Source organism: Hermetia illucens, chromosome 2, assembly GCF_905115235.1.
Source record: "Hermetia illucens chromosome 2, iHerIll2.2.curated.20191125, whole genome shotgun sequence".
Lineage (NCBI taxonomy): Eukaryota > Metazoa > Arthropoda > Insecta > Diptera > Stratiomyidae > Hermetia > Hermetia illucens.
The window spans coordinates 30,643,943-30,655,272 of NC_051850.1; positions in this window are offsets into that span (position 1 = coordinate 30,643,943).

The window sequence follows — 11,330 nt, forward strand, 5'->3', positions numbered from 1 at the left end:
TGTTCAGACCAACTTGGCACACAAATTCACTAATTCTCGTTAGCGCGGAGGCAAGGTTTTTAAGGTTTTGTGTAAACACAAAACCTTATTAAAATTGGTTTACTGTCTGTCTGTCTGTCCGTCTGTCTGTCTGTCTGTCCATCACACGCATTTTTCTCGAAAACGGTTATAGCGATTGACACGAAATTTGGTAGAAAGGTGGGAACTGTGAACGCTCACGCATATAGTGAGTTACATCCTTTTGCGACGAATTTAAGGGGGGGCCTCATACATGCAAAAGGGGGGTGTAAATTTGTTTTTCATCAAATATTGTCATGTTGGGTATCAAATTAAAGATCTCGGTTAGTACTTTTCGAAGAAGGTCTTAGTTTTGACTTTTGTTGAAAAGGTGGGGAGTGCCGGGGGTTGAAAGTGGTCATTTTTTAACGAACCCATTCTCAGGAACTACTCAACCGAAAAATCTGAAAAAAATCAGGGGGCTGTCACTATATGGTGCCTAGGCTCCGAAATACTCTCCATACCGATACCTGTTCAAATAAAGTTAATAATAGTATATTACTATAATTTTTAGTAATTGATAGGAAAACTCCCCTTAGGTTCACCTTAGAATCACAAAATTTTGCAGCAATGTAGGCTACAGTATAGAGCATGATGCTGCCAAATTTGATGAAAATCGCATCATTACTAACAAAGAAATACACAAAACCTTTCATACCTGAAGCGTCTAGCTTCCGGTTTCCCGACTTGTTTTTGTTTAGAAATGAGTTGTCCTCAGCGCTAGTCTGTGAAGCTGAGACAGCGTCTGATGAGATCGGCACTACCCTGCGATCGGAACCAACTAAACCAAAAAAGCAAACAATTTTTGAAAGTATTGGTCGCATGCGCAGGAAAAGAGCCGTGTACTAAATCTCGGTCATTTAAAAACCAATTAACCGCATAAAAAGCTTTCTGCTGAAATAATATGAAAGGGGATGAAAGCTTCAGAAATTCTCGAACCTAACTTCTCTCACTCCACCAATAACAAACCAACGTCTGCTACCGTTTGACCTGGCCTGGAATGCCCAGCTAAAATCGTCGGCATTCTTACTTAAGTTGAAGGAAGCGAGTAACATACGCACATTCCAAATATCAATCATACGCCGTTTTCGATGTCCAGAGTGCAAACTTCTTGAGAATTCCTGAAGGGAGCTGAAACGTGGTTGTCTCTTTATGGAGGACATGCCCTTTTATTAGATTATGTAATTAATTCAGTTAAAAATATCTAGTTTATATTATGATTGTCTTTATTTAATATTAACATTACAAGATTTTAGATATCGGTGAATTCAAAAAGTTATCTAATTCCTCTCGCCAATTCTACCATTTGTTACTGATGCGCCTCAACTTCGTCCGAATCTGCGGTTAGGGTTTGAGGAGTCCTAAGTCTGCATCCACTTAATGTCGGACCGGACCAACCCTTGTTGTGTTTATTATAAAAGGGAGCGTACAACGTCATGCAGCTCCTGGGGCAGGGGCAGGGTTTGAGGAGTTGCCTCTGCCCTGCTACCGTAGCTGTCCTCGACCCTCTTTTGAAAAACAAACTACTATTATTAATTTTTGAAGTATTCCTTTTGAAGTATTCCCTTTAGGGAAATCCTTACTGTGAACCTTGACTAGAGAAAAACAGAAACCTATTCAAGCTATCCATAAGGCGAACGCCAATCTTAAGCCTTCAACTCTCTTCTGGACTTCTTGCCTCCTCCTCTATTGTTCTGTGTCCATGCATTTCTGGGGCGATCTCGATCGTTAGCCATCTTGGCATATTGGGTTCAATTACATGGCCTAGCCAGCAATGTATGACCTATCCACTGCCACTTCCAATTTCCCATCAACACGGGTAACTTTGTCCGAAATACTATCCAAAGTACCTTAATGACACCCCCCAAACAAGTATAAACGAAGATCTGGAGCTTTTGAGCAACAGCGTTTACTTTCAATTTGAATTCCATTTGCCTGAATTACTGCCATCTAATCTTGCTGTATTCCTAGCGATTAAATTATTTCCAATAACTAGACGCTTTTCGCATTTTCATTAATGTTCTCTCGACCTATAATACTAATGAAGGAGACAGCGCACCGAAATATCAGTATATGTGCATAAAATTAATGACACTAGCGAAAAGGCAAAAAGTGTCTAATTATTTTCAATAGTTTCAATTCAGAACCGCATTTTCAAAGAATCTATAGGAAAAAGCAGCATGCAGAACGCCACCAATGCATGATAATATCGGTGACAAGATCTAACCACGGCGGACTGAGCTCTAGATAAATTTTACCTCGATGCAGCACATGACATTTTGCGCCATCATAAATCGCTCTTATTATTATTATTATTCTCCGGAATGCCCTTCTACATAGAGGTGAAGCCGCTATCTAAACGCTGTTCGGAGTCAAGCGTTAATGCCCTTTACATGTACATCGAGTTTCGTTCGAATTTCTGCTTCCCTGATCAGGGCAATGACGAATTTCCTTTTATATTTCGGACACTGGCCAATGTTGAATTTGGGTGGATTGTAGCTCTATAACCTTTCAAGAAGTGGCGGGCGCAATATGCAACCATTAGATGGTGATCCCTTTTGAGGCCGATATTAGCGTCTCTCTTGTTACACGCATCCAGAAGGCAATTCCCAAATCTACTGTGATCGCAAAGTGCAAAGTCAATCTGCCTGCTCGTATGGTCTCGGACAGTTGAAAAGCAACTGACCTTATGGCAAGGTCTTTGATCGAATAATGTGGAAGGGGATGGAAGTTGTCGAAATTCACGGACCTCCCAACCCCTCCGCCAGTAACAAACCAACACAATTCACGTCTGCTACAAGTTGGCTCGCTTCATTTAGACCCAAATTGCCCAGCTCATGTCGTTGGAATTCTCATTCGAGTTGAAGGGAACAGGCTTTCTGAAGACCTTCGACACCAGTGCTGAGGAGCATACACACATTCTAGAACCCGATTATAAACCGTTTTCAATATCCGACATATTGTTGACATTTCCGCAGGATGCAAGCCAACAGATTTCTATCTTTCACAACAATGAGGAAAAACATTGAGGATATCCACACAATGCCCTCCATCTTAATTATGACAATTGGAGGAGTATTTGCGTTCGCCTTGCCGGCTCGGAAATAATTACCAAAAGTTATACTGAACGTATGACACCTGCGAAACTTGAGAGACTGGTTTCCGCTCAAAGCCGTCCTGTATGCACACACCAATTACAGTATTAATCAGAGAGCAGAAGTGGCAGCGGGTAAGCCACATATTTAGAAAGGGCGACAAATCTGCATCTACTGCATCTCAGTGGGTTGACCGCCCCAAAACACTTGCCACGACATTAGAAGAGGAGCACAAACTACTGGGGCGTCCTGAAAGGAGCTGAAAAACGGTTGACAGAGCCCCCTAAAATCCTCTCCAAATTAATAAAATAATTAACGTGTTCTTTTTGTCGGTTAATCTAATCCATTTATTATTATGGGAATCTGAAGGAGCAATCGAAAGAAACTCATTCAGGAGCCCTTAACGTGGAAAGGTAAACACATACAGTCTTCTAAAGTGCCTTTAAGAACAAATCTTCTTCGCCGTTACGTTTGTGAGTTTTAGTCTTACTCTCTATATAGAAAGGAAAAATAAGCTCTTATCATGTGCGTGTGTGTGTGTGTATGGTGGGGGAGAAGCTACAGCTTCTGAGCACTCAGGCCATGTTGGCCCATTGTACTCGCGTCCCCCTTCTAACGGAATATTCCGGATTCGTTAACGTATCGTAGGATTTCCGTTAGTGGATGTGATGCTACCCGTCGTAATTGGAGAACATCGGCACCAAAGATCTGATGCCTGATGCGTCCATAGGCGGGGCATTCACATAGGGAATGCTCCGTGGATTCCGCTTCCTCATTACAGGAGGGACACGTATCATCTTCGGTAATTCCTATTCTGAACATATGCCCAGCTAGTGAATTATGGCCTGTCAGAATACCCACAATACACAGTGACACCATATTGAATCTAGACATAGAGTTCAAACGGTTTCTGCATTCCTGAACGATTTTCGAGGTGATCAAAGGACTGCTCAATACCCTCAGTGCAGCTTGACTGTCACTGCAGATTGCGATGCGCCTGCCCTTCAACCGCTCGTCAATCACCCAGTTTGCCACCCTTAGGATCGCATAAACTTCGGCTTGAAAAACCGTTGCATATTGTCCCAAAGGAAAAGCCCACTTCTCGTTTTTATTCGAGAGGTAGACTCCGGCTCCAGAACCTTCTTCTGTTTTTGAGCCATCGGTGTAGAAGACTTCCGTATATCCCTCCACGCATTCCTCTGGGTCTTCCCAATCCTCTCTACGCTTCAGGGTAACTACATATCTTCTACCAAACAGATGTATGGGGACACGAGAATCGGAAGGCATTGTAAGAACTGGATTCAGTCCTCCCAGTAACTCTTCCAATGCTCTGTGCCCCCCACATCCGTTGTTTTCCCATAGATCTAATCGAATTAGCCTATGAGCTGCACTCATTGCAGTGCTTTGAATAAATATATCCAGGGGCTGCAAATTTGCATTGGCTAAAATCAAATTACCGTTCATTACATGAACTCCCATGCTGCCTAGATTACGGATTTCCCGATATATTAGAAACACACATAAGAGATGAAAAACCAGTCTCCTGAGTTTGCGCCATACAGAACACAACCCTGAGTAGAGGCAAGGTCCCGCGAAAACCCCCCTCCATGTTCCATAAGGACAACACCCTTCTCAAGCCGGCGGTCACACATTTCATGTACTCATATATGCCGACCTTCCGGTATAGAGAAGAAGGGTGCTTTCTTTGAGCAATTAGGAGAGGTTTCCTAAAGGTGACATTATGTTGAGTGGTCTTAATTCCATGAGCTCTTACTATATCTTGTCTTCGTCATAGTCTTCGTGACCGTAGCGCAAAGGAACAAAGCGCCGATTTGCCAAATTTAACCCGGGCCGCCATCTCGATTTATCCGGAAAACCCCTTGCTGCACAAACTTTAAACAACCCTCGTTACCAAAAGTGTTTTTATTTTTGGCTCGTGACGGGTAACGGATCGATAAACGGAGCTAAAAACTCTATTACGAGAAATAGTTCGAGAAGCGCAGTGTAATATGTGTTTTAGGACCGTACACCGTGTCACGGGAGAACTTCCAACAGATTGCAAATCTTTTGTGTATTTTGCATTGACAAAAGGCTTTTCATCTATGATGGTAAGCCGCTGGAGAGGTAGAAGGAACAGTTCCCCATGGTCCTCAATTATATAACATCTGGTGAAGTCCCATCTCTCGTGGATGAAATGACATGCGGATACGTGCGGCTCATCCAAATGGAACTCAGCCAATTCGACTATCACTGTGCTCAAACAGAACAAAACCTTGATGGTTGTGGACTTAATGGTTTCCCTGTGGCTCTTTTGGATCCAAATAACATCCTAAACATTTCAAGCCGAACCATAAAAATCTAAGCATACCCAACAATATTGGTCAAATATGCTAAATATGAAACGACAACGAGCAACCCTGCGACGCACTGCAAGTCCTCTCTTTAGTCGAATCTATAATGTTCACTTATTTCGCTGCCACGTGGTTCCACCGACTTGCTTTGATGACGGCTGAAAAATACACTTAATGTTCCCCGTTATTTTATTTACTTCCCGAGACACTAAAACTCCTCCTCTATTGTTCTGCGTTCTTGCGTTTTTGTGGTGACTTGATCGTCGGCCATCTAGGGATAGTGGATTCCATTGCATGACCTAGCCATCAATGTATGACCCATCCACTGCTACTTCCAATTTTCTATCAACGACGGGTAATTCTAGCTCTTTGTTCGAAATACTATCCAAAGTACCCTAATGGCACGCCCAAACAAGTGTTAACGAAAGTCCAGAGCTTTCGAGCAGTATAGAAAGCACATTAATACAGAACAATTTCTGTCTGTCTGTCGCACGAACTTTTCTCAGAAACGGCTATACCAATTGACGCGAAATTCGGTGAAAAGGTGGGAACTGTGAACGCCCAGACATGCAGTGAGTGATATCCTCCTACCTTGTTGCAAAAGGGGGTTGCGACATTTTTTTTCACCGAATATAGTCATGTTAGGTATCAAATGAAAGATCTTGATTAGTACTTTTCGAAGCTGGTCTTATTTTTGAGATTTGTCAGAAAGGCGGGGAGTGGGAAGGGTGGAAAGTGATGATTTCTTTAACGAACCCATTCTCAGAAACTACCCAATTGAAAAATCTGAAAAAAAGTCATGAAGTTGCCTCTGTATGGAGCCTGCTCAAATTAAGTTAATAACAGTATATTTCCGTATTTTTGGGAAAATTGAGTAAACACCCCCTAAAGTTTATTCTAAAGTTATAAAAGTTGGTAGTAGTATAGAATATAATATGAAGCCTATTATCCGCAAGGTTGATCAAAATCATACTATACTCACAGAAGAAGCAAACAAAACCTTTCATACCTGAAGCGCCATGCTTCCGGTTTCCTGACTTGTTATCTAAGTGTAATCATTTGGCGAAGGTCTATGACTTGATAAAAGAGCAAACAGATGTGATCAGCGTGGTCAAGGTGCTTGATGGAAGATGAGTCCATTGAATTTCTCTATGTTCTCCGAACAAAGCAGCACGAAGAACTTCGCGGATATCTTTTCTGTAATTTTAGCTCGATGCATAGCGCATTCCAGGTCAAGGTACTAAAATACTCCGTGGGGTGTTAATATTACTCAACGGCTTAGGTAATATTAACGTTGAACTGCATTGAAGCTGTTCGTTATCGCGACTGAGCGCTCGATCGTGAACGTTCTTTATAAGACATTTGAAAGATTTGCGATCCAATGAATGTTCTTTCAGTGGTGCGGTATCCAAATTCATTGCTTGACCACCACCAATGAAGAATTCCCTTTTATAACGGCGCATACTGTGTCTAATTTGCCGGAATCCCGCGCATCGGAGTTTGAGCGGGTCTGGCTGGTCAACACTGACAATGAACAATACAGCCTGCAACTGCCCAGTACTCATCGATATTCTCAAAGGGTAAGGGGGATACATATGCTGAACTTGGACGGGTTGCAGCTCTGCAACTTGGAAGATGTGGCGGACGCCTATTGCAATCAGTAGACGGTGGACCTTTTAGCGCCTCTCTTGTTATTCGCATCCCAAATATATTGTTGACCATAAACTGGTCGATCTTGTTTCTCGTAATCTCTCGGTCATTTCAAAACGAAGTGATCTTATGATACGCTCTGTACTCGGATAATGTGAAAGGTGGTGGAACCTACAGAAATCCACGAACCTAAAACCCTCCCTCCACCAACAAACCAACCCAATTCACATCTACTATCATTTGATCATTTGGCTCGCACTTGGTTTAGGCCTAGAATGTCCAACTTAAATCGTTGCAATTCTCGTTTAAACTGGAAGATGCGAGCATACGTTTTGAATATCCGGAGTTCAAACTTCTCGGGAATTTCTGAAAGGACCTGAAACGTGATTGTTCCATGAAGGGGAAATGCCAACCATATATACCCCATTATGTGGGGTTACATGTCTTATACCATAGAATTTTAAGTCAATATGTAACTTTTGAGTTAAAAAGATCTAGTTTATATTATGTTTGTCTTTATTTAATATTAACATTACAAGGTATTAGATATTCTCACATATCGGTGAATTCAAAAAGCCATCTGATTCCTCTCGCCAATTCTACCATTCGTTGCTGATGTGCCTCAATCTCGTCTGAATCCATTCCAACCAATTCGGAGGGTCGAGTGGAGTCAATCTGTTGATGTTCGAAAAGAGTTTTAATAAAATTCTCGTAAGTATCCACGTCCTTGTCGTAACTAGAGAGGTCTTTTATCTCCTCGGCCCTTCGATTCTCAAACCACTTGTCAATTATGAATTCCAGCTGGTTTAAAGATTTCGCGAGCATTGCTTTTTCCTGTAAGTTGGGATGTTTATTATTTCGATAGAAGTTTTCTAAGGTAGCAGTTGCACTATCGATATCCATTTTGATGTGTTGTTATGCGAGCACTTGAAACTTCCTTTAAATTACTAAGTTAAAACTTAGAGGTGGAATGACAACCCATGTTTATTATTTCGATAGAAGTTTTCTAAGGTAGCAGTTGCACTATCGATATCCATTTTGATGTGTTGTTATGCGAGCACTTGAAACTTCCTTTAAATTACTAAGTTAAAACTTAGAGGTGGAATGACAACCCAAATTGAAATGCTGGTTTATATACCTAATCACGACCTAATTAGAAGGTTGCACAAATTTCCTTAAACCTTAATATTATAATATAATTAACATATCCGCATAGACAAATCCCTACCAGTAATTAAATTTAATACTAATTTAATTAGTTAAGAATCCCCATCGTTCCTTAATGATTTTAGCGCCCTAATTAGATAGAACTTTATATTTATTTATTTTGAAGCCTAGAGTCATATAGATGCAGCATGATGAATTTTTTTCAAAAATAAGACCAGTTACTACGTACAAAATAGCCGAGAACACTGCTATTGCCGGTAGTGTGTCCATCCATTCTGATGTAGCACCAGTTTGGATGAAGGTCCCTAATGTGAAGGCATACAACAACAAATCATGTGCAAAATTTCGTCTTAACTAGTTTACCTCATTTACAGGAAGGGGGGGGGGGGAGGGAATGAATGAGATCAAAAGTCAATCGAAAATAACTATGAAATTATCAATTCTTGAAGTATTTCTTCTGAAGTGTTCCCTGTAGGGAAATCCTTACTTTGAGTCTGAAGAAAGCACTTCTTTGATTTGCTGACAATGAACGCTGAACGGGACCCTAGAATCATATTGATATAGTCTTATTACAGATCAAAAGAGACATAAAATTTGGCGAACCTTAGGCAAGAATTTAGTAGTATTTTGTGTAGTGTGTGACGGGGGAGTAGCTATAGTCTCTGAGCACGCAGATCGTGGTAGCCCATTGTACTCGACCCCCCGCCTAACGCAATATTGGACGTTGGTTTATGTATCGCAGGATTTCCGTTAGTGGTTGTGATGCTACCTGTGTCAACTGGAGAACATCAGCAGGGCTCCACATAGTGAATAATGGCCAGCCAAAATGCCTATAATATTTCTGCAAGTCCTTGGTGTGTCTGGCAGCATTTAGGCTCTGCCACCTGTCATTATGGAAAGCTTGCTGCCAATTGCTGGTCCTGGTTCCTACATGGAGGAGATTAACCCTCTTTTGCTACGGCATCTACCATTAGTGTTTAAATGATCTAATTCAACAGGCCTTTCCTTTGGGGTAAGGCGATTACCAAGACTTGCTGCATAGTATAAGTACCTACCAGAATAACAATAATATTGTATCTATAAAGGAAAATTTAGGAAAGATTGAGTTGATTGTATCTCATTTTGATCCTTAAGTTAATGGTATAAAAAAGATCTCTTGTGTATTTAAATTGCATTGATCCAATCGCCTGTTAAATTACTTCACTGGTCAACTCTCACAGACATCGACAATTGCTAGAGTACTCGTAATTGATAAACGTCCTTCATGGAATTTATCGCCGAGACTATCTACTTCTTCAGTGAAGCTACTTGCTATGCCTCAGGCTTACAAGATCCTTGTTTTTGAGGCACCTCCATCTTCAACCTTGATCTCCAACTGGACAGTTTCAGCATCTTTTATCAACAAATTTTCTCATTTTTGCGTGGTTTATCCGCTATTTGGTTATTCCTTCGAAATCACTTCGAAATATTTGGGTTGCGGCATCCCCTGTCAGGGGTAACATTTTTTTCGAAATAGCCACAGCCACAATAGGCCTGCTGGATAAAATCGCTTCTTCTTCTTCCATATATAATTTTCTCAATATAGTTGGGGTAACCTAGGATGTACCCTCTATTATCTTCATAGAGACTTGCCTTGTGTTTGTTAGTGTTTCCTATTCATTCCTTCGTGGAGTATAGGGCATCCACACGGTCAGATTGTGCTTTAGTTTCATTATCATAACACTTAACGCTATGCAAGTGATGAACCACCAGCAGCGATACAAACACAGACACCCATGACGACTGGGATTCGAACCCAGAGTAGTGAGATTGGGAGGCTGAAACTCTACCCCCTCAAGAGAGCTCTTTCAAGAATATTGTCTTCTGAAGTTTGTCAATATACTCATAAAGAACTCTTTACGTAGATTCTTTTCTTTGGTAAATGTCCTGTCTTCAATTTTTCAGCCATTTAGGAGTAAGCGTATACTTCACGAATGGATCTACCAATCGTTTCAACCCTTTAAAAAAAAAATAAGTTAGACTAATCAGTCGATAACTTTCCGCATTTCCTTCAGATTTAAAGATGATCAGAAGATAGGGGAAATTTAGATATTCTGTCACTAGACATGTGACAAGTATTCAACGCGCATTGCTTATTCATTGCCCCGCATTTGTAATTAAAAAAAGAATTAAGAAAATTAAAAGTAACACCGTCTCCGTTGCTAGTAGTGATTATTTTATTAAACAAATATCGATAATTCGGGAACAACTTGTTCCCTTCTTTAGCATACGGGTGTATACTGAACGACCAAATCTCACATTGACTGCAAAAAATAATGTTTGCAACCATGTAACGCTATGATAGGTAGGTATAATTATTGTGAGAGTCTGGGCACCGCCATCGATAAATGGTAGAATAAAATTGAATAACAGAAGTGTGTTCTGATGCTACATACTCCCAGCAGTATAACTGCTGTAAAAAGATCAAGGAGAAAGCCCACAAGACTCAGGTCTTCAGAGTCAGCCTGTAGCTTTAACGAATGGTAGCAGTTCCACCACTCTGCAACTAGAGATTTCTTTGTGATCCCCTAAGAATTGTTTATCTAGTGTCGCAGCCAGGCTCTAGCTAGAGCCGCAGGCGGCCATCACGACTGGGATTCGAACCCAGAGCAACGAGGTTAAGAGGCTGAACTTCTACCCGCTAACCATCGCGCCATCCAAATTTCTCAAAACGTCGTTGAAATTGAAAATTCTTTTATTGGTATATTTTTGGCGGTTTTGCCATTGCATTATTCATCCACTGTTCTTGATGATGGCGTTAAGATAGTTGCATTTCCAGATTTTTCATAAATTAGTGAAGGCGAAGTCCCTCGTTACTCCAGGTTGGGTTCTGGGTAGGGCTGACAACCCTACATGGACAACAACTAGTTACGAAGCCACAACAGGATCCTCAGACTAGACTGATAACACAATGACGAACCCGGCAATGAAAATGAAATAACGATTTACGCATTTTCTCATGGAACGTGCG